Genomic DNA, 23,122 nt, shown 5'->3' with positions numbered 1-23,122 from the left:
AAGGTAGTGAGCCTTTACAATTCTGTACTATAGAAAGCTGTTGAGGCTGTGTCATTAAGTATGTTCAAGGCTGAGGCAGGCAGCTCTTCAATCAGTAAACGAATGAAGTGTTATGGGGAAAAGGCTGAAAAGTGGAGCTGAAGATTATAAGATCTGCCTGATCTCATTGACTCTGTTCTGCCAGTCAACGGGCTGAATGGCCTATATCTGCTCCTACACCTAACGGTAACCATCTGACATGCCTTGGGTAGACTTACTGCCACCAATTCCTATTGGTATTAGACCAAGTAACTGATATTAAGTGCAGAAAGATGCCCACCAATAAGTATTTAGTTGTAATAAACAGAACTGGTTTATTGCATGGTACCCAATAGCTAGGTACTTGACATCTGTTTATTTGACATACATTTGTAACATATCAGGCTGAACTGAGAGAAAGAACACATTATAGTTATCGATATGGAACTTAGCACTGGAGCAATAGGAACACTGATATCAAACAGTCCTTTATATCTCAATGCGTGGCACTTATCTTGTGATGCCAGCTAATCCTTTTAGGTATTAGCTGCCTGTACAATATCTCCCACAAACAATTTTCTGATTGCCAAATTTATATACAGTTAATGTTAAATATGTAATTTTATCACAATCCCATCTCCCTCCAAGTCTCTGATTTTATAAATGGTCGATGACTTGGTTGGTTCAGAAGACAGCCATTTGAGGGTGAAACATTCAGGTTCAGTTGATTTGTTTTACACAAACCATGATGAATATTTGGTTTTCCAAACAACCTTTGCAAAAGGTGTTCTCCAGTCTTGATGTTGCTGTTGGATATTAGTTTCCCCTGGACGATCTTTAGTTTCCTCAAATTACATCAGAGAAGATATTTGTGTTTCTGAAAGGAAAGTTCTTTTAAGGTTATAAAGAAATATACTTGTGTGTAACCCATCCATTCTCGCATGTATTCTGTTGAGGAATGTTATTTTATCAGATTCATTCTTAGACAGTACAGCTCTGTGCTGTTTTTGTCTTGCTTCTTCTAAGTAGCTGAATTCACTGTACCAAGAGTCTATCACTAACTGCTGGTGGTTTTGGAGTCAAGGATATTAAATGATCAGATTTTGAAGATTCATCTGCAGTATGAAGACAATTGAATATATGCTCCAAAGCTGTGAAATCTGTGGCATCTTCTGATATCTCAGTGGTATGGAGTTTCAATACACCAAAGCCATTAATCTCAAATGTTCTATATTTTCTCTTGCGTTCAGACAATATTATTCTGATTGGAGTTACTGATGTTTGGTTTCTGAATAGCTCAAGTGCTTCAATGAAGTGCAGAATTTTAAGTCTGAAGCCTACTCTTCTGTTTAGAATTAGGAAGAATTTTTTTATGACATGCAGCCATTATACATGGTATCAATCTCTGTATTTTAAATATTATTCCTTAGCATTCCTTTGATTTTGCACAATGCTTTGCCTATGCTGTGCAGTTCTGTTCGACTTTTCAAATCTATTTTACTCACCTCAAGAATTATCACCTGAAACACTATTTTCTAGCACATAAAGTTTATTTAAGAGCTTTAAAGCAAAAAAACTTCTGTTATTACTAAGATGGGGAAGACTGTTAATTCACATAGGTTTTCCTATCTTCTCAGCAAGTTTCTCACCCTTTTTAACAATATGGATAATTTGCTCCACCTCTGCTTTGTTGTGTGTTTCACACCTTTTTAAACTTACAAAATGGTGTTGTGCTGTTTTAATGCCTTTAAGGCTATTTCCTTTTGCACAACAAAATTGGTTCCTACGTCTCAACAATTTTTCTATTGAAAACTAATTCTGCCTTCAATGTTTTCACTTTAATTGGCTGGATTATATTGTTGATTTAATGAAATTCTTAATGATTGCCCGTTATCACATTAGTTTTAACAGCTTTTCTTGACAATTATAAAGGATTATGTCAATGTTTATTTAATTATTATAGTAACGTAACTCTTTCAGGGAGACATTTCAGGCTGAAAGCCTGAATGTGAAAAAGTTCACCTTCCTTTAAGGAATATAACTTACCTTGGAGGTTCAATATCAGTGGTTATCTTCCCCTTGTAGCTTTGATAAGACTGTCCGTGGTCCACACATGATTTTTTTCAGTAGTTTTCACCATTACTAGCTCTGCTGTTGCTTCTGCAGCCTTTTAACACCTGGCTGCTGGATACTCAGAAGCTGACAGTGTCTTTGTGCTTTAAGTTGCTGAATATGGAAAGCTTAACTGGAATTCTTTTTCTTCTCCTTAGATGATTGCGGCTTTATAAGAGCTGAAGATGTCTTCAGAAGACGACTATTGCTAGCATATTAGTCTATCTGCTGCTGCCATGGTGAATCAAAGAATCATCTGTGTGATGAAATCTGCGCTCATGTCAGTACATCATACTGTCAGTACATGTTGTGGTTTTGTTAACCAAAACCATCTGAGATGCCTTGGGTATATCCACCACCACCAATCATTTTTATTGGTATTAATCTAATTCCTTTTATCAAGTGTTGAAGGACATCCACATGAGCTTTCAGCAGAAGGCAGGCTTGAAATCAGAATAGGTTTATTACATAGTACTTGGTAGCTACTTAAATTTCATCTGATTTATTTGATTTTCATTTGTGAGTCATCAAGCTGGACTTAAGAGTAAGTACACATCACTGTTAGCTATATGAAACTTTGCACTGGAACAACTAAAGCCCAGCACTGGGAGCAAAACTTGAACAGTCCCTTTTCCTTTTCTCCAGAACGGTCTTTTAAAGCTTGATGGCAAAGATTATCTCATGATGTCAGTTAACCCTTTCAGGTACTTACTACCTTAGATGATGAGAGGAACCTTTTTTTAAAAAAGCAAAGAACTGTGAATGCTGGAAATCACAAATGAAAACAGAAATTGTTGGAAAAGCTCAACAAGTCTGTCAGCATCAGTGCAGAGAAAGCAGAGCTTACGTTTCAGGTTAAGTGACTCTTCTTCAGAACTGATTTTTGGGAAAGGTTGGTAAGTATGCTGAGGATGGGATGGGAGTGAAGTAAAGGATAAGTGAAGATGGATCCTAGGAGAGAGGAAAACAGTTAGGTAGACAAAGAAATGGGCAAAAGCAGGCCTGGAAGAATCAATAGCTGCTGATGAGGGCCATTACTAGCTGACAATGGGTTGTTTGAGGTGGCAGCCCATATGATGACAGGGCCTCATGTATGGGGGTCAGGGGGAAGGACCTGGAAGAAGGTGGTCAGGCCCTAAAACTATTAAACTTGATATTGAGTCCTGAAAGCTGCAGGGTCCTAAAGCAGAAAATGAGGCGCTGTTCTTCCAGCTTGCATTGCGCTTTGCTGGAACACTGCAGAAAACCTGAGGCAGAGATGTTGGCCAGGGAACATGGTGGTATGTTGAAGTGACAAGCAACAAGAAGTTGAGGGTCATTCTTGCAGACGGAATGTAGGTGTTCTACAAAGTGGTTCCAATCTGTGTTTTGTCTCCTCAGAGTAGAAAAGACCACATTGCGAGCAGTGACTACAGTAGACTGGGTTGAGTGAAGTGCAGGCAAATCATAGCTTCACATGGAAGGTCTGCCTGGAGCCTTGGATAGTGAGGAGGGAGGAAGGACAGGTGTTGCACCTTCTACAATTGCACAGGAAATGTCATGGGGTTGTGGGGAGATGTCAGGTGTGGAGAAGTGTAGCCCAGGGCGCCCAGTGAGAATGGTCTCTGCGGACGGCTGGCAGGGGAGGGAAGAGGGAGGGAAATATGTCTTGTGGTGGCATCCTGCTGGAGGTGGCAGAAATGGCATGTGGAAAGTGAGACAAGGGTGACCCTATTGTTGTTTGGGAGGGAAGAAAAGAGGTGAAGCCATAGTGAATCAAAGAATCATCTGTGTGATGAAATCTGCGCTAATGTCAAGAGTTAAAACAGACTTCGTGGGCCAAATGACTTCTTTCTGCATTGTAGTGATTCAATGATGTCTGAGAAAGGGAGGAGTCAGTGATGGACTAGGTGTGGGCTGGGTGGAAATCGGAAGTGAAATAGATAAACATTTCCAATTCAGGTGAGAGAGGGAATTAGCTGATGATATAATCAATGTACCAGAGAAAGAATTGTGGGGTGGGGGTTGGGACTGAATCAGAACAAAGAAAGTTCCACATACCCCACAAAGAGCAGGAACAACTGGGCCCTTTATAGGTATCGATGGCCACATCATTGACTTGAAGAAAGTGGGAAGAGTTAAAGGGGTCATTCAAAGCAAGGACAAGCTCAGCCCAACTGAGGAGACTGGTCATGGCTGGAGATGGTTCAGACTGTTTTCCCAAGAAGAAGCAGGGAACCCTGAGACCACAGTGAAGAGGAGGTGGCTGGAATCCACAAACTGGAAATTCTGAAATTGGCATAAAGTATCAGAGGAACTGTGGATTTAATTGGACAGGTACTGGACATGGGAAGAAAAATATCCAGTCAAGTTGGGGAAAGAAGTTCTGTAGGGCAGGAGCAGGCAGAAATAATGACTGGGTAGTCCTGTATGTGTAATTTTAGTTTTTTGTTAAAAGCCTTTTTAAAAGCAAAACATTAAACTATCTCAGGTGATGTAGAATATTATATTGTGGTACAATGAACAAGAAAAGTTTTCTTGGTGTCACAGGCAATATTCTTCTCTAAAACAAGGTCACTAAGAAATTGATTATCTTTTCATTATTACATTGCTGTTAGTGGTGACCTTACTGTATGCAAATTGGCTCCTTTGTTTCCTTTGTCACAGCAACACTTCTAAACTCTTTAATTGACTGTAAAATACTTTGGGATGGTATGAAGTCCTGAAAAACATAATATTATTTTATAATATTGTTACGGAGAGGAGTTCAAACATCTCTGATAATTAAACTGAAACATATTCCCCAATCTGTTCTCATGGGATTAGAGGTTCCCTTCTAATAATTAAACTCGAAACACTCAGAGAAGCTCGCTTCACCTTTTACAATTTCTTAAAAAGACTGGTTAAATGAAAGAAAATCCCTGATATTCACTTTATAGATAACAAGTAGCAATTTATGCATTTAACCCTAACAGTGAACAGATTTACAGAAATAATAACAAACCAAACAATTCTCCCCTAAATACTGATTATTCCAGACCTAAACAAAATTCTAATGATATACTGTTCTAATAAACACAAGTACCACTTATATAAACCCAAGTAATAATAAAATAAGTTAAAACTTAGTCTCTCAAAGTCTACACACCTTTCTTCTGCTGTTCTCAAGTCATAAATGCCTTTCTTCCGTTGATCGGCTATGACGGAAGTTTTCTCTATGAAGTCTTCTATGAGGACTCTTAGCTAGAAGTGCTGTGATACCATTTATGAATTGATGGTGCTTTCTTAGAGAGCTTAGTGATTTCTTGTGAGAACTGAATGCTTATTTCTCAGACGGCGGTTCACTCTCAATCCAATTTTCAAAAACACTCTCCTTACATACCTTCGATGACATATCAATTTTCTTATAATAGCATTGATCCAAGGTTATCAAAACCATCAGATTTAAATTCAGAGATGGTAGGAATTGCCGATGTTGGAGAATCTGAGATAACAAGGTGTAGACCTGGATGAACACAGCAGGCCAAGAAACACCAAAGAAGGAGGAAGGCTGACATTTTGTGTCAAGACCCTTCTTTAGAATTGGGATATGGGAAGGGGATTCTGAAATGATTAGGGAGAGAGGGGGAGGTGGATAGAAGATGGGTGAAAGAGAAGATAGGTGGAGAGAAGACAGACAGGTCAAAGACGCGGGCTTGGAGCCAGTAAAGGTGAATGTAGGTGGGGAGCTATGGAAGGAATAGGTCGGTACAGGGAGGACGGACAGGCCTAAGAGGTGGGATGAGGGTAGTGGGTAGGAGATGGGGGTGGGGCTTGAGTTGGGAGGAATGGTTAGGGAGGAAGGGACGAGCTGGGCTGGTTTTGGGATGTGGTCGGGGGAGGGGAGATTATGAAGCTTGTGAAGTCCACATTGATACCCTTGGGCTGCAGGGTTCCCAAGCGAAATATGAGATGCTGTTCCTGCAGCTGCCGCCCTGCTCATCCTCGCCTCCCTAACCATTCCTACCATCTCAAGCCCCACTCCCATCTCCTACCCACTAACCTCATCCCACCTCCTTGGCTTGTCCATCCTCCCTGGACTGACCTATCCCCTCCCTAACTCCCCACCTACTTTCACCTTTACTGGCTTCAGCCCCACCTCTTTGATCTGTCTGTCGTCTCTCCACCTACCATCTCATTTATCCATCTTCAATCCGCCTTCTCATCTCTCCCTACTCATTTCAGAACCCATTTCCCCTCCCCAATTTCTAAAGAAGGGTCTTGATTCGAAACTTCAGCTTTCTTGCTCCTGTGATGCTGCTTGGTCTGCTGTGTTCATCCAGCTCTACACCTTGTTATCTCAGGTTTAAATTCAATTGGCTTTCAATTGCTAAGTGCTTGGTTTAAATTAATTGGCCGATTCCAGCTAGTTGCCAAAATATCAAAACAAACCCACGATTTCCAATCACACAGCCAACTGATACAGGCTTCAATTTCAGAACTGGCTGTACATCTTCAGTTATATGCAGAGATTACAAGCTGTAGAGCTGGATGAACACAGCAGGCCAAAAGCAGCATCAGAGGAGCAGGAAAGCTGATGTTTCAGATCTGGACCCTTCTTCAGAATTATAGTTATATTTCAGTTATGCACACTTTTCTTTCTGTATAAGCTTAGAAAAACACTGCACCCCTTACAGGAACCACACATTCTTACTCTTTATCTCTTTTTTTACAAACAAATTCTCGCTTCTTGCCTTCTAATTCAGGATTACTCTACACAACCTTGTAACGATATACAAAAACATACAACATATGTCTTCTTTCTACATGGTTACATACTCATGCCCCTTTCCACACATACTGCTTCTTTCTCTCACTGTACACATTACCAAAGGTCTTCATTTCCCTTCAAAAGGCAGCACACCATTGCATTGTCAATTTTGTTACAGAATAAGTTTATGCATAATTGGAAGTGATCTCCAGATGTGGATGAAAAGCATTATCAATCTATGAGTTTATGCTTTTGGACAATGTAGTCATCGATTTTATAGCCAAATGGGGAGTTCAATGTTGTGAAGAGGTGGGGTTGGAGACACTATCCTACATGATGTTTGCCCATCTCCTTCTGCTTTCCATTGTGACTGAATTTTATCCCTCATAATCTTTGAGTTACAATCCAGTGACCTAATGACTTGTCTTTTGAATGACAATTCCAAATGTATTCAGCTAGGAAAGGAATGAAGGGCTTAGCAATAGTTTTTCTTCACTTATTCAATTATTGATTCAATGGCTTGAGTGAAAGACAGAGGTAATTGAGGTTTGGTAAAAGATCAATATCCCCTAATGCCTTCTCGGAAACTTGTCCATTGGCACAGGGCAACAATGCATTGAGGGTGATGAAGCCTTCCCTATTGTTTTATATCACAGCCCACACATTGTACATTTGCACAGTCAATAATGCCTGATGCTTGGTAGAAACCTATAAGCCTGGCAAAGCCTAGAGCCATGGCTTTCTGCTGAATTCCATTGGGAAGGAAATGAAATTAATGGCTTGGTGATGAGAATGATCATTACTTGCTTGTCACAGTCATACACAACTGCTTGCCTATTAGTTTCTAAAATCACTGCTGCAGTTGGATTAATCCCAGGCACAAATATTTCAAAGAACGTTTGCTTTCATTGTCACAGAAAAAGGACATGAATGACTTGTGCTGGGTGGTAGTGCTACAACGCATCACAAAGCCTGCTGATCAGGTAAAGTAAAACTTTTTGAAGTAAAACTCTTTCTTAGACACTGCTGCTTAAGGTACTGTAAACATAAAGTTTATGTATTATATAGTTGAATAATATACAGTTTCATTGCATCTTCCTCCTTCTGCCACATAATTTTCCAGCCATCTGACTCTGAGCTATTGCCTGTAGTTGCTCCTCCTCCTCCTCTCCGAGTAAAGGCACCCCAATCAGCAATCCCATAACATATGCCAGCCGTTTTTGAAGAGACTCTAGTTCCTCTAGTGCAAACTCAGCCAGATAGATTTTTACAGGGTTTAATTCCAATTGCAACAGGCAACATAGCAAAAATGGCAAAGCAGCACATTGGAGATCAAAATGAACAATCAGTGCCTTTGTTATGTTGTAAATGCTGTTCTTTCAAAGATTCCTGTCCTTGATTATGGTTCCATCGTAGAACTGGCAAATCTAATGCTCAAGTTGCTGAACTGGTTTTGGAATATGTTTTAACTAATGCAGATTCCTATTCACCTTTATTGATTAGGAGTCCACTGTTTTCAAATTGAGTACATTGGACATCTATGAAGAAGCTTAACCCTATGTGATGTGAGTTTATTTTTGCTTTAGAATGTGAAATCAAGATTGTAATTCAATTGTCAGAATCTACAGCTCACAGCAATAGCAATAAATAGATGATAGTTGTTGAAAATCTCCTTCAAGTATTCCTTTATGTATACCTTGATACTTTAAGATTTAGAGAAACTATCCTGTGATTGCTTAGCATTATACTTTTGCTGAACTCAAGTACTACAAGTGCAGTTTAAAGTACAAATGATATTAAAAGTCTCTGATGTATGTGTTGACTCTTTGGTGCTGCTCTTCCCTGCTTTACTTTCTATAGTTTGAAGTGTAGTCAATGACCTTTGGCACTGCTTACTGAGCTCATGCAATCTACTGGGTAATCCCCCTTGAGCTCATGTACAACTTAAATTCTTGTTTGCCAACTAAACGTGAACGTTGAGAAGATTTTAATGTATTAATTCAATCCTCGCCATTGAAAACTGCCAATGGACAATTCTCCAAAGCACCCACAGAGAGCGTACAACCACACATTTTGCAGCTAATTTAATGAGATGCAGTGGATTGTCACTTCATGATTTCAAAGCAGAACCTTGTTAATTGCAAGAAAGGGGAGAGTGTTTTTTCCATTTGTAAAACATGGCGAGCAACTGACAACCTGGGGAGATCACCTTGCAAGCCTCATTTAAGCCTGAGTTTTTCCTGGTGCAATCACAAAGGACAGTAAATGGTAAACACCATAACCCCCTGAAACAAGGAAGAGATCGCTTTCACAGCCAAATCCCAGTTGTATGGTGGCCCAGGACCCAAATTAATTGTTCAAGCGTCTTTGAGCCAAGTGTGTGCATTGCATTATCAGGTGTTGATTGACCCAAAAGCAGGTCTTTCACCTGGCCAGCACTCCAAATCCATTCCCAAAATGACCCAGGAAATGTGTTATTCTTCTTGAGTTTGATGAGGCCAGGTGGTTTGGGAAAAACCCAAGAAAGTAACCATGGGCCATGGTACTTCCAAGCCTCTTATTCTATGTCCTCATCCAATTTTAAACTCCCCTCCTCCTCGTATTCTTCAAGTTCCCAGAATCGGGAACGATAGCCACAGTAGAGTGGAAAGAACTAAATAAATTTAGGAAAACATTTTGTCTCTTGTACTCTATAACTCTGTTTACAAAATCAGTCAAGATTTCAGTACTATACGCTTCACAATCACTGCTCCAACCGACATTTACATGCAACTTGGCAGCTCACAATATGTGACCATTTTCACTTTGCTGAGTCTGGGATTTTAAAAAAAAATTCCTAATCAGCTTGTTCAGAGATGTTTTCACACACCTCTGGAGCTGGTGGGACTTAAACCCAGATCTTCCAATAGGGACAACACACTGCACTGCAAGAGGGTCCTCTAAAGGATCATACGCAGTATCTGGACAGGAACATTGAAAAGATTATGAATTTGTGATCGAAAAAATACAGTCTGCATGGAATGACAAATATTTTCTCTTTTTAGTTTGAAACTAACCAACTTTACAACCGCCCAACATGGAATGTATAATTGGACAACAAAGTTTTGCAGCTGGTGGAAATCTGAAATATAAACAGAAAATACTGAAAGTATTTAACAGAACAGGCAATATATGAGAATAGAGAATAAAGAATAATATCATAATATGATAATGGACATAATAATATGAAGGTGAATAAATAATGCTTCAGATCCTCAATCTATACTTATTGTAACAAAGAGTCACGAACTTCCTCATTCTCTGCCCAAAAACTGCTAGGCATGCTGGGAATTTCCAATACTTCCTTTTTCTATTGGAGGAAAAAAAACCCTGAAAATCAGTCAGACTTTTTTTTTGGCTTTTTCAGCAAGAAAACCCAGTGACTGCTGCCACAGATTTTGTTTGGCGTAACAATAAACATGAGTTTCAAAAATCAAATAAAGCATGGGGAAAACACCAACAAACAAAGCAAACAAAAAATCAAAGCAATAACTTGTTAATTTTCACAAATAACATTCATAAAAGTGACCACCAAAAGATATTAATCAGCAGATTTAACGAGCAAAATCTTTTTTTGCCTTATCACCGAAAAAGCAAAGCTCGAGGCATACCAGGCCAAAAATCCTGGTCAGCAGAGAAGTGAAGGCGACTGGATGAGTGGAGTTAATGAGTGGTAGACAAGTGAGGTGAAAGAACCATCAGGCTCATGTGACAGAATTGACTTGGAAAGAGAGAGCACCTAGGGAGGTCGAGATGTAGGGTCAGAATGGCTTAGGATAGGATGATACACAATACCGAGTCCACCTGCTAATGTGCAGGTGAGGCACGGGGGGCTTTTGTTGACCTCACTTTGTGCTCCTGTATCATTCAAACAAGTCCGTCAGCACAGTCCCAAATCCCAACACAAGAAAGAAAGGAGGATCTGCAGAATTTGGCATATCCAATTTAGCCAATGGAACATCACCTATCAATGACCAATTGACCAAACAATTCGGATGGTCTACATGTTTGATTGGCTGCTTTGAACTCTGATCTTCTAGTTTAACAGGGTTTTGGCAAATAGGTCTGGGCCTCCATCATGGCATAGACGCTGTTGTCAGCACCATATATACCCTCCTGTCTGGACCCTGGATTTGTGATGGAGATAACCATGTAATTAATCTTAGGCTTGGTTTATTTCGGTCTCATTAATATTGATCCAATCAGTTTCCTTATCTGTCCTACTCTACCAGTAATTTGGATTTAAATGGTAAAGTAATGTTTATTCATAAAAATTACAGGATTACAAGTGAATGGAGAGGGTTTCTTCTCTCACAGCCTTCACCTCTGACTCTTCTCTCTGAGTGTTCTGCTTTTGGCATGAGTATAATATCATGTACATTACTGGCTGATTTATATTAACTCTTTACTCCACAGAGGATTGCTGCCATGCTGATGTTAATGATGGTCAGGACTCAGGCTGGCTCAGGATCCATGCAAGGCCGTATGAAGCCACCGATACCCTTAATTTATCCTTATTTCAGACACAAGTTAAAAATCAAATCCAAAGCGTTTTTGTCTATTTGATGTTGTTAGTGATTTACATTAAATACTCCATACATTCTCAGAAACAGGAAACCTTGGCTAGAAATAGAGAGTTTTGAGGATGATCTAACCAAAATACCATAAACTTCTTTTGCCTTTTATGTTTTAAAATGCATCCTTGTCTTCAATTACATATGTATATGGCAGCCTCAAAAGATTGTGAGATTCTGTCATCACATCACTTTAGGAAGAAAATGTAAACCACTTATTTGAATCTGAGACACATCACTGAGAATTAACTACCTGTTTTTTGGAACATGTTTCTTTGCCCTATTGATTGTCTGGCTTTTGAAGTGCTACACATGATTCAGTGCTACCTTAGGTCAGAAAATTGTGGCATCAAATCCCATTCTAAGGACTCCGGGCTAAATTTAAGCTGCCAGTCTAATGAAACACTGACGGCGGTCTTATCTCCCACTGATGGACCAGGGCGTCATAAGCAGCATTGAAAATCTGAGAGATCCTTTAAGTTTTTCTGCTGTCCGCAACTAGAATGCACTCCACCTTTAAGAAATAAAGTCTACTTTAAGTGTGCAGTCAGGTGTCAGAAATATTGACTTTTTTTCAGGAGCATGGACAAAAAAAAACTGAAATTTGAAAACTGGTGGAAGCCAAGTCTAGAAGGACTCTGCAATTGGAAATTGTGGAGGTGGAACAGACAGTATTCCTTCAGCCAGGCCTTGGGTAATCAACTTCCCATTAAAATCACTCCAGCCTGGAACATAGAACATAGAACATAGAAAAGTACAGCACAGTACAGGCCCTTCGGTCCACGATGTTGTGCAGTGGAATAATCCTAATCCAAAAATAAAATAACCTAACCTACATTCCCCTCAATTCACTGCTGGCCATGTGCATGTCCAGCAGTCGCTTAAATCTCACTAATGACTCCGCTTCCACGACAACCACTGGTAAACTATTCCATGCGCTCACAACTGTCTGGGTGAAGAACCTCCCTCTGACGTCTCCTCTATACCTTCCTCCTAACACCTTACAACTATGACCCCTCATGGCAGTCAATCCTGCTCTGGGGAAAATGTCTCTGGCTATCGACTCTATCCATGCCTCTCATTACCTTGTGCACCTCGATCAGGTCACCTCTCTTCCTCCTTCTCTCCAGAGAGAAAAGTCCGAGCTCAGTCAACCTCTCCTCGTAAGACAAGCACTCCAGTCCAGGCAGCATCCTGGTAATCCTCCTTTGCACCCTCTCCAAAGCCTCCACATATTTCCTATAATAGGGCAACCAGAACTGGACACAATATTCCAAGAGTGGTCTCACCAGGGTTTTGTAGAGCTGCAGCATAACCTCGCGGCTCTTAAACTCGATCCCCCTGTTAATGAAAGCCAAAACACCATATGCTTTCTTCACAACCTTATCCACCTGGGTGGCAACTTTGAGGGAGCTATGCACTTGAACACCAAGATCCCACTGTTCCTCCACACTGCCGAGAATCCTGCCTTTAATCCTATATTCAGCATTTAAGTTCGACCTTCCAAAATGCATCAGTTCACGCTTATCCAGTTTGAACTCCATCTGGCATTTCTCAGCCCAGCTCTGCATTCTGTCAATGTCTCACTGAAGCCTGCAATAGCCCTTGATACTATCAACAGCACCTCCAACCTTTGTGTCATCAGCAAACATACTAACCCACCCCTCAACCTCCACATGCAAGTCATTTATAAAAACTACAAAGAACAGAGGCCCAAGCACAGAGCCCTGTGGGACACCACTCAGCACTGACCTCCAGGCAGAATACTTACCATCTACAACCACTCTCTGCCTCCTGTCAGCCAACCAATTCTGAATCCAGACAGCCAAATCACCCTGTATCCCATACCTCCTGACTTTACGAATGAGCCTGCTGTGGGGAACCTTATCAAATGCCTTGCTGAAGTCCATGTACACCACATCCACTGCTCGACCCTCGTCAACCTGTCTCGTGACTTCCTCAAAGAACTCAATAAGATTTGTAAGGCATGACCAGCTCCTCACAAAGCCATGCTGACTCCCTTTAATCATGCTATGCTTTTCCAAATAATCATAAATCCTATCCCTCAGAATTCTTTCCAAAACCTTGCTGACCGCAGACGTAAGACTGACTGGTCTGTAATTTCCAGGGATTTCCCTATTCCCTTTCTTGAAAAGAGGAACAACATTTGCCTCCCACCAATCTTCCGGTACGACTCCCGTGGAGAGTGAGGAAGCAAAGATCTTTGCCAGTGGCTTAGCAACCTCCTTTCTCACTTCCCAGAGCAACCTGGGATAAATCTGGTCTGGCCCTGGGGACTTATCAATCTTAATGTTTGCCAAAATTTCCAGCACATTGCCTGGTCAGCTGCTAATTGCCATTTTGTTTCAGAGTGGGCTGTTGTTTCCAACTCCAGCGACGCTGCTTTGTTAGCAGAATGATAAAAGTGCTGAAGTTGGTGGCTGCCAGCTCAGAAGGAGGCTGGAGGCATAGTGTGGCCAGGATTTGACAGCTTACGGTTCAAAACCACTTCTGAAACCTCCAAATATGGAAATAGTCACCTCACTGGATCTTCCTGCCATTTCCCCATGCTAGAATTAGACATAGGCCACAGAATTTTCAAGAAGAATGTGGGGGGGGGGGGCGCAGCTCAAAGGGGCAACCTGGAGCCCCTGCTCACTCTGCTTTTTGAACGTTTATCAATGGCGTTTCCAGAGAGACCACCTCGGTGAGATGACCCGAAGACTAGAACCAGACCTAGATGAGAGGGGAAGCCCAAAACAACCACTGCTTATCCTGAAACACCCACCATATCTCAAAGCCTGGGGAATAATCTGTCCCAGTGGATATTACCAGCTGTTTGAGACAAGCAGTGCGAATATAGTATTATGGACCTGTTGATAGGGTGTATCCAATCATTGGAAGCAAGTGGCAGAAGTAGATAGCAAGTGTAGAGTTGAGAATCTAAGCAATCTCTAAACAAGCAAAAAAAGGATTGGAATGGAAATCCTGTCGGAGGGAGGGCAGAACTTCTTCAAGGTGGTCTTACCCAAAAGCTTTTTCTCCACAGATGTTACCAGACCTTCTGAGATTTTTTTTTAGCAATTTCTGTTGTTGTTTTTGATTTCCAGCGACTGCAGTTCTTTCAGTTATTAATTCAGATTTGAGGATGTTTATTTCACCATTTAAGACTGCTTTCTGAAAAGCCCTGTAAAGAGATTGATAGAGTTTAATGAACGTAAAATAGTAGCCTGATAATTATTGTTTTTTCCTGATGAAATGCTGTTAAAATCATGCTGGACCTTCACTTGACTCTTACCCCCTTTGTCTAACTCACCGTGTAATGCGCCTGGGTTAAAACAGGTTATTGCAAACTGGTCAAGTTTAGTCACGGTATCTTTATCTGCTCTTTCACTTTACAATATTGGCATTGCTCTATTGGTCCCAGAACGGATACTCCGGTAAATCAGACCATACCAAAATGGGAAAGTAACTGACCAGAAAGTGAGCAGAGCCAGGTAAGATGCACAAACCTGCGATTTTGAGACACGAGCCTGAGAGAGGAAGATAAAGAAAATGCTTTGGCCACAGTACGAATGGGAAATGGGGGTATATCCATAATGATATATTTCAGTAAGAAGCCACCCAAGTGGGTAACATATTGTGATAAACCGGCTTTCGGTCTGGTATTCAAGGACCAAAATTGCTGGGAGGAAATGGTTCGTTGTTGAGGGAAACATGTTTCCAAAGCAGTTAAAGCCTTAGCCATAGCTCGTTGTATGGAACAGCTCCGCAGTAAAGAAACAGAGATCTTAAATTTAAAGAAGCGTACAGAGATCAACAGAGAAGAAATAGCTACCATCACATGAGAAATTGAGAAGAAGTTGGGGTAGAGAGAGTCAAAGGCCCTCGGGCCTAATGAGAACTGATAGAGAGAGCTAAGCTAGAATCAGAAAGAATGAATTTAAGTCTTCTGGAGCAGGGGCACCATAGCCAAGTAAACAGTCTGCACACGGGACAGTTTGAGAAGGTCTACCAGCAGGAGCAGCGGGTGCTCAGGGACCACAATGCTGCCCAGAGAAATATGGCCGAGCTTACAGAACAATGAAAAGATCGACAAACAGCAGTCAGGTAGAGAAAATAAAGCCCACACTGCTGATCACTCAAACTGCCAGAGCGAGATTGAAAGACTGCAATCATTACTGTTGGGCACTGTGGGAACACTGGGGGATAGTTCCCACAACTCAGACAGGGAGGGGATAGGAGGGGAGGCACGCAGGAATGCTGCTTGGATAGTAAATGGAGACTCCCACCTCCCTTTTCAGAACAACTTGAACCTCCTGTACATGCGAAACCCCTACCTTCTGCACTCCCACATCCTGCTCCTATCCCAGTGCAGCCTCCTGTCCCAGCACAGCCTCCTGTGCCACTCCTGTCCCACTACAGCCTCCTGTCCCACTACAGCCTCCTGACCCACTCATGTCCCAGTACAGCATCCTGCCCCACTACAGCCTCCTGTCCCATTCCTGTCCCAGTACAGCATCCTGCCCCATTACAGCTCCTGCCTCAGTACAACCTCCTGTCCCACTCCTGCCCCAGTACAGCATCCTGCCTTACTACAGCCTCCTGTCCCACTCCTGACCCACTACAGCCTCCTGTCCCACTCCAGCCTCCTGTCCCAATTTTTAAATTCATTTTGTGGGATGTGGGCATCGCTGTCTGGCCAGCATTTCTTGCCCATCCCTAGTTGCCCTTGAGAAGGTGGTGGTGAGTTGCCTTCTTGAACCAATGCTGTCCACTGGTGGTGGGTTGACCCACAATGCCATTAGGATGGAATTCCAGGATTTTGATCCAGTAACAGTGAAGGAACGGCAATATATTTCTAAGGCAGGATGGTGAGTGGCTTGGATGGGAACTTGACGGTGGTGGTGTTCCCATATATCTGCTGCCCTTGTCCTTCTAGACGGAAGTGGTTGCGTGTTTGGAAGGTGCTGTCTGAAGATCTTTGCTGAATTTCTGCAGTGCATCTTGTAGATAGTATACAGTGCCGCTACTGAGTGCCGGTGGTGGAGGGAGCGGATGCTTGTGGAGTAGTTTCCCATCCCAGCATAGCCTCCGTTGCCAGTTCAATATCCTGTCCTAGTACAGCTTCCCATTCCAATAGAACCTCCCACCTGAAGCAACCTGAACCTCCAGACCCAACAGGCCAGCAGCTTCTTCTTCCTGATCCTGCCTCATTGAGCCCATATCCTATGTACTGCAACCCTACACACCCTGACCCTGCACACCTTCACCTTGTGGGCCACCACCAGTGCCCTGGGTGGTGAAGTGAATGTAGTGGCTACTACAGGAGTTACCCACCCAGATGGCATTCTCGCAGTGAAAGGTAACGGCCCACAGCAGGAAGTTCCTCAGCAGCAGCCACTGAAGGGGAAATATTATAGTTGTGGCCACGCAGACCAGTTTGTCAGCCATCCCTATAGCAAACGCTATTTCAGGAACAAGAACAGACACCCGATCTTTGCCACTGCAGAGACTGGAGATGTCAGCCACAGTAACTTTAGCGGGAGAGTTGACACACTCCAGTCCAACGTACACATCACAGAGAGTGGCAGTGCCAGGCCTCACCACAGGTGGGCATGTGATTCTAAGGGGGGGTGCGAGTGGGGGAATAACATAGGGCATCACCTGGTAGACATATCCAGAACTCTGCTGCCAGAGCAATGCTGTCCCCAGCTTCAGAAACTGTGCCTATATTTAACGTCTTGATTACTGGGACAGAAAATAGGAACTGATATGAGTAAGGCCAGACTCAGTCCAGTGGGACACAGTAGAAGAGACACAATTAACAATATCACAACAGCTTACAGAGCAGGAGGGCCCACAGTCAATCCTCTTGATTTGGCTAATTGGGCCAAGAAACTCGGGATTTTAATCCAACAAGTTAAACAGGTCTTGGAAAGAATCATTCAAGACATTCAGCAAGATGTTGAATGAGAATTAAAGGAGAATCAGGCTAACCAACACTTGGTAATGGTGCTAGACGGGCACACCAGGATAATAAATGAAATCATCCAAAGAAAAATAGATGACCACAATAGGTAGCAGAATTGAACCCTGTTCAGCAGTGGATGATGGAACAGTTCAGGGATAACCTCAAGCAGAGTAGCCAAGGACCATCTTGGATGACTGATGAGTAAATAAAGCACTTGTTCCACAAGAAGACGCACTTCAATATTTTAAATCATCAATTATGGCAACTAATGAAGGCCTAGTTTAATGATGACTGCAAGGGAACCCCAGAAAAGTCCTTAGGCATGTTACCAGGGATAGCAGTCATAACGCTGAACAAAAATGGGTTAAAAATCTTTGAGGTTGAAAATATTTGCATTATCTGGGAGGTAATGTGATTACAGCATACTGACACCCTACCGTCTGCTGCTGAAAAAGGGGAAAGGCTTGCAGGTACTACTCGGGGTAAATGTCAGAAAATCGAACTAGCAATTGTGGGCCTCTATCTGTGCAATCAAATGAACGTGCCTTTTGTGGTTTTCGGACAATTACTCAAATCCAGAACCGGACACTCACATCATCTGAGTAGAATTGAAGGGAAGGGAGAATACTGCAGCATAACTTCCCTAAAACACTATCAATACCGAATCTTCACCTGTGACAAACACAACACCGTTTCCTGCATTAGGCCCCACATCCCAGACAGGGGAGGTCTAATTGAACTGCGATAGACATGAGAAGTTTATTAATGGCAGCGATGAGCTCCAATGGACTTTGGGAGATTTATTTGCCAAGATATGACACTAGTATTGAACTCATACCAGAAAAATTACAATAGGTCTGGACACAATTGACTAATGCATGCAAAATTGTCGCTACTGTAGTCCAACAGACAGCGCGAATACAAAAAGACATTAAAAGAATTGAAATCAACAATTGATTCGGATGACTTTTAGAATTAGGACATAACTGTATAAACCCACACGTGGGTTTGCCTCCTATCACACTTTGCTGTGTTATTCATTCTATTTGCCTTAATGTACATAACCGTTCAAGCAGTTAAAGTTTTTAAGTGGGAATGGGAAAATACTGAGTTCCTGAATGTAGAAATGATGCTGAGCAAGCACAAGCGGAGACTCCTGCTGAGCCAACATCAGGTACCGTAATCTATCATCTACAAGATCCTAGACAATTTGTAAATAATTTGATCACCACTAACATATGTGCATTTGTAAATCAAGTTATTTGTACAATATTTAAGAAGCAGCAAAAGAATGGGTTTCTTCATACTTTATTTTGCTGTTGCTATTTCATAATCAGTATTGTTGTAAGGTGGAGTAGATATATGGGCCCTTTGAATGGTATCATCATAAAATTGTGTAGGTTTATGGACCCTGCGAACAGAATAATCGTAAACGTTGTAGGGTCCTTTATCCTTTGCCTGGAAACCCGGTAGTTACCTCTCTAAGGGCTTAGACAGTGTTCTAACTCACTTGACACTCGCTGATTCAACAAAAGGGACTGTGGTCAGGTGACCCATGACCTCCAGAATTGTTACAGAAATATTGATTTTCTTTCAGGACCATGGGTAAAAACTTGAAATGTTGAAGCCAAGTTTAAACCAAGCTAGACCCTGCATTTTGCAAACTGCAGAGCTGGAATAGACCGTATTCTTGCAACCAGGCCTTGGACTGTCAACTTCCTGTTAAAACCTGACAAGCCTGGAACTGTCTGACCAGGAACTGCAGCCATATTGTTTCAGAATGAGTGAGATAATAAGACGTAGAACTGGGTGAACACAGCAGGCCAAGCAGCATTGGATGAGCAGGAAAGCTGACATTTTGGGCCTAGACCCTTCTTCAGAAATCAGTTTCAGAATGAGTCATTGTTTACTCCTGCAGTGAAGCTGCTTTATTTGAAGAATGCTATGCAGACTTGGTAGCACCCAGCTCAGTAGAAGGCCAGAGGCATAGTCTGACAAAGACAGCACTTAACAGTTGAAAGTTCAAAACCATGTCCTGTGAGCTCCAAATATGGCCAAGTAGCCACCTCATTGGATCTTCTTACCTTCAACTGAGTTAGTATTAGACACAGGCCTCAGAATCTTCGAGGTGGGCAATAAAAAGGGGATAAAAGCAGCAACCTGGAGCCCCAGCTCACTCTGCTTTTCATACCTTCTTCAAAAGTGCCTTCAGAACACTACCTCGGTGAGATGACCTGAAGACCAGAACTAAACCTTCATGAGATGGGTACCCAATTGACAAGTACAGATCCAGAAACATCAAAGAACTCTCAAATACCACAGTGTAGCCTGCTCCAGCCTCACTGAATGGGTGTCCTCTCAGACAAATGGTGCAAATGCAGCGTTAGGGAGCTATGGATAGAAGTAGTGAAACCTTCAAAGCATGTGTCTGAAGTAGATAACTGGTGTAGATTTGAGATTGTTTACTGAGATATTGAAGATTGTTTACTGAAGACTCCTGTGCAGTGATTGATAGATTTTAATGGAAGTATAGCAGTAGGCATTGATAAATATTGTTTTTCCTTGATAAGTGTTCAGTTAAGTTCTGTTGAAGCTTCCCCTGACTCTTGTTCCCTTTGACTTTCTCACTGGGTAATGTGGCTGCATTAAAACGATTTCTGCAAGGTTAGTCAGGATACATTTACCCTTCTTTCAACAAGTGGCATCGAGGGCACATGATACTTAGCACCCACAAACTGACATGCAATAATATGAGTAATGTTGGCTTCAGTAATGAGATGCCAGCGCCAATTTCATCTGGTCTCTGTTTGCAACAAAATTTTAAAACAAACATGTATTTTATTAAGTATTATCACAACATAAAAGGGTCACTAAGGAATATTTTTGTGCAGTCACGGTGGGTTCTGTTATCTTATATGAAGAATATAATACAAAATCTTGCAAAAACACCAATGAAAGTAGAGATTAAATCTTTTCTTTGGAAGAATGCCCATGGACTCTGCGGGATATACAGAAAGCAAACTTCTAACATTGCCCGTGCAACATTGTCTGACTGTCGTTGCTTTAAAATTTAGTTCTGTTGCTTTTGATGCGTAAGTAGCTTTCTATAGATTGTATTATTCTGAATGTTCAAAACAAGTTACGGCAAACATATCAGCTTGAGTATATCAATGCCAACAATACCATGTCCAACATTGGTTCTGTAAAGGTTTCAAGATATCTGAAAATGGTTGACTTGTTTCAGTAATGGGGTTGCTCCTTTTCAAATAACTGGCTCAGTTGGAGTTTTGAATCCAGCGGTGCTAAATGTTTACCACTGAATTAAATCCATTGCAGAAAATGTGACATAGCATTAACACCATCGAATCAACCTTTAACAGCAGAAGTACAATTTTCCTCTTGGCATTAAATCATGGTAAAACGACTGACATCTAGAAAATAGGGCCCCAAACTATTTCATCAGATCAAATTGGAAAGAAATTCCGTTCTCCACCTTTGTCACATCTCACCCTATAAAAATCTTGCAAGGATTATTTTGTAAATGTAAGCTTTTAATGCACTTAAAGGTTCAGCTTCCAGGTTCTTGAGACGATATTTATCCCAGATGGATTTTATGCAATTAGTTGAACAGGAAACAGTTGTTGCATTCTGTAGTTAGAAACCATTTCCTTTTGTTAAATATTATTTTCCTATTAGTAGTCAGTAGAGTAGCTCATTGGACTTCAGTGTCATTGCAAAAAGGATGGTAATCTTGACTACATACAGTACTACTTTTATTTAAAACCCCTCATGGCCTATTCACTGATATTCAGTGGTTGTATAATTAAATGTCGTAACAGGCACCATTTGTAAGCTGTGGTTTATCTCGTTAATGTAATCCTGACTTATGCTGCCAACAAAAAATGTGCACCTTTATTGCCGGCCCGTTGACACTGCTACTATGTACATTCAGACCAGATATGGAGAGATTTCCCACTCCCAATCCCAGCCCTCATTCCATCTTAATAAAACAGAAATACAGCATCTTGTAACATATAGCCTTGTCAGGGTTTCATGATGCAGAAATCCCATCACAGTTTCAGTAAATGCAGTGAAACAAAAACAAGTAATTTTAAATTGTCAGCACTGAATGCTATCCTTGGTGAGCCATTAAAAAAGGCTTCTGAGCTTTTAGTTTTACTTTGTATATATAGAACATTACAATCATTACATCAATGTACACTTCTCAACGTTTACCACGAACACAGCTATGTCTCCACTAATAACATCAATTTTAAATGGCATCATTTTGAGCAGATAGAATTATATTGGAGCATAATGTACAACCTCATGTTGGTATGATAGACTGCAACAGATTAATTATACCAAAACGTTACTTACAGTAGATGTAGACTTCTCCTTGGTAGATTGTCCAATGCATTGATTGCCTGCTTAAGTATTTAAAAGTTCCTTTCCTTAAGAGCTGTTGTACTGTGGCAAATCTGTATTCCAGTTACCTCTTCACTCTCAGTGGTGTACCTTTGGCCAATTCTAGCTCTTATTAATGATCCTTAATTAATTCAATTCTCTAGAGAGCCGTCCAAACTTTTTACCATTCAAACTTGGTGCAATGATTTCTTTGTGAATTTTTTGTTGAAATTTGAAGAACTGAGCATGCTTGCTGTCAAGCCTAACTTGTTTTGCCTATTCCAAGGGAAGGTCTGTTCCTGAAGCTTTGAACGTATAGGAGTTGTGAAACACCCCATATCCACTCCCAGAGTGGTGAGAAAAATGGTGCACATGGTGATTTGATTGTGTGAAAACCTGAGATTCAGATTCACAGAAAGACATCAACAATTAAGTCCTCCTTCCTGAGATGGCAAGAGAACTTTCTCATGATCGAGTGGCAAGAAGCCTTTTTGCATGCATTTATATCTCATGAATTACATATCTCACCTCAGTTGACTTTGCCTTCCCAAATAGTGTCTGTCCAACTGAGATGCTCGATACTGCAGAAATTCAACTCCATAGCAAGCATGTACCTGTGGCCTTGATCTTCTGCCTCTAGTCTACATGAGTACAAAGCATTAAGACAAGGTGAGGAAAGGACATTGGTTTCTCTTATTTTAACCCCTCTCAGTCAGTCACAGAATTGTTTTATTTTTAGTACACAGTTGACACTTTTCAATTAAAAACACAGCGACAAAATGATCAAGCTAATTACCAAGATTTCCTTGAGCAAAAGATAGAGAAACTTCCCTGTCCAGTAACACAAGTAGAACATAATCAAAATGCAACATCAAACATAGGTCGTAAATGTAAAAGGAAGAGTGTGTGACCCAGAGAGTGGTGAGCCTATGGTATACTCTGCTATAGAAAGCAGGTGAGGGAAAATCATTCAATGTTTTCAAGAAGCAGTTGGATATTATTCTCAAGGCCAAAGCATTCAAAACACATGAAAAGAAAACAGGAACAGAGTTCTGAATTGGATGGTTAGCCATGATCATATTGAATGGAGAGCAGGCTGAAAGGGATGAGTGACCTACTCTTGCTCCTATTTCTAGTTTGTATGTCTGGTACAGACAGGGACAATAAAGGTTACACAAATGAAGAGTTCTTAGAATCCACGATGCTTGAGATTCTTCACCTGAGATGACAGTTTTGTGTGTGATTGTAGCTTCAGCATTTGTGGAATCT

At 41.3% G+C, this 23,122-nt stretch overlaps 1 long non-coding RNA gene across 1 annotated transcript; it reads right to left on the bottom strand.

Annotated features, from left to right (window-relative positions):
- Window positions 1-428: 428 nt before the first annotated feature.
- LOC125455123 (uncharacterized) lies at window positions 429-21,938 on the bottom strand. The gene is made up of 4 exons (XR_007248160.1): window positions 21,827-21,938; window positions 14,501-14,659; window positions 4,740-4,831; window positions 429-895 (listed from the first exon to the last, which is right to left on the bottom strand). It is a non-coding gene; the product is annotated as an uncharacterized LOC125455123 (long non-coding RNA).
- Between the last annotated feature and the right edge of the window lie 1,184 nt (window positions 21,939-23,122).

The sequence above is a fragment of the Stegostoma tigrinum genome, chromosome 9 (genome assembly GCF_030684315.1).
Source record: "Stegostoma tigrinum isolate sSteTig4 chromosome 9, sSteTig4.hap1, whole genome shotgun sequence".
Taxonomy (NCBI): domain Eukaryota; kingdom Metazoa; phylum Chordata; class Chondrichthyes; order Orectolobiformes; family Stegostomatidae; genus Stegostoma; species Stegostoma tigrinum.
This window is presented reverse-complemented; position numbering and strand designations above follow the sequence as displayed.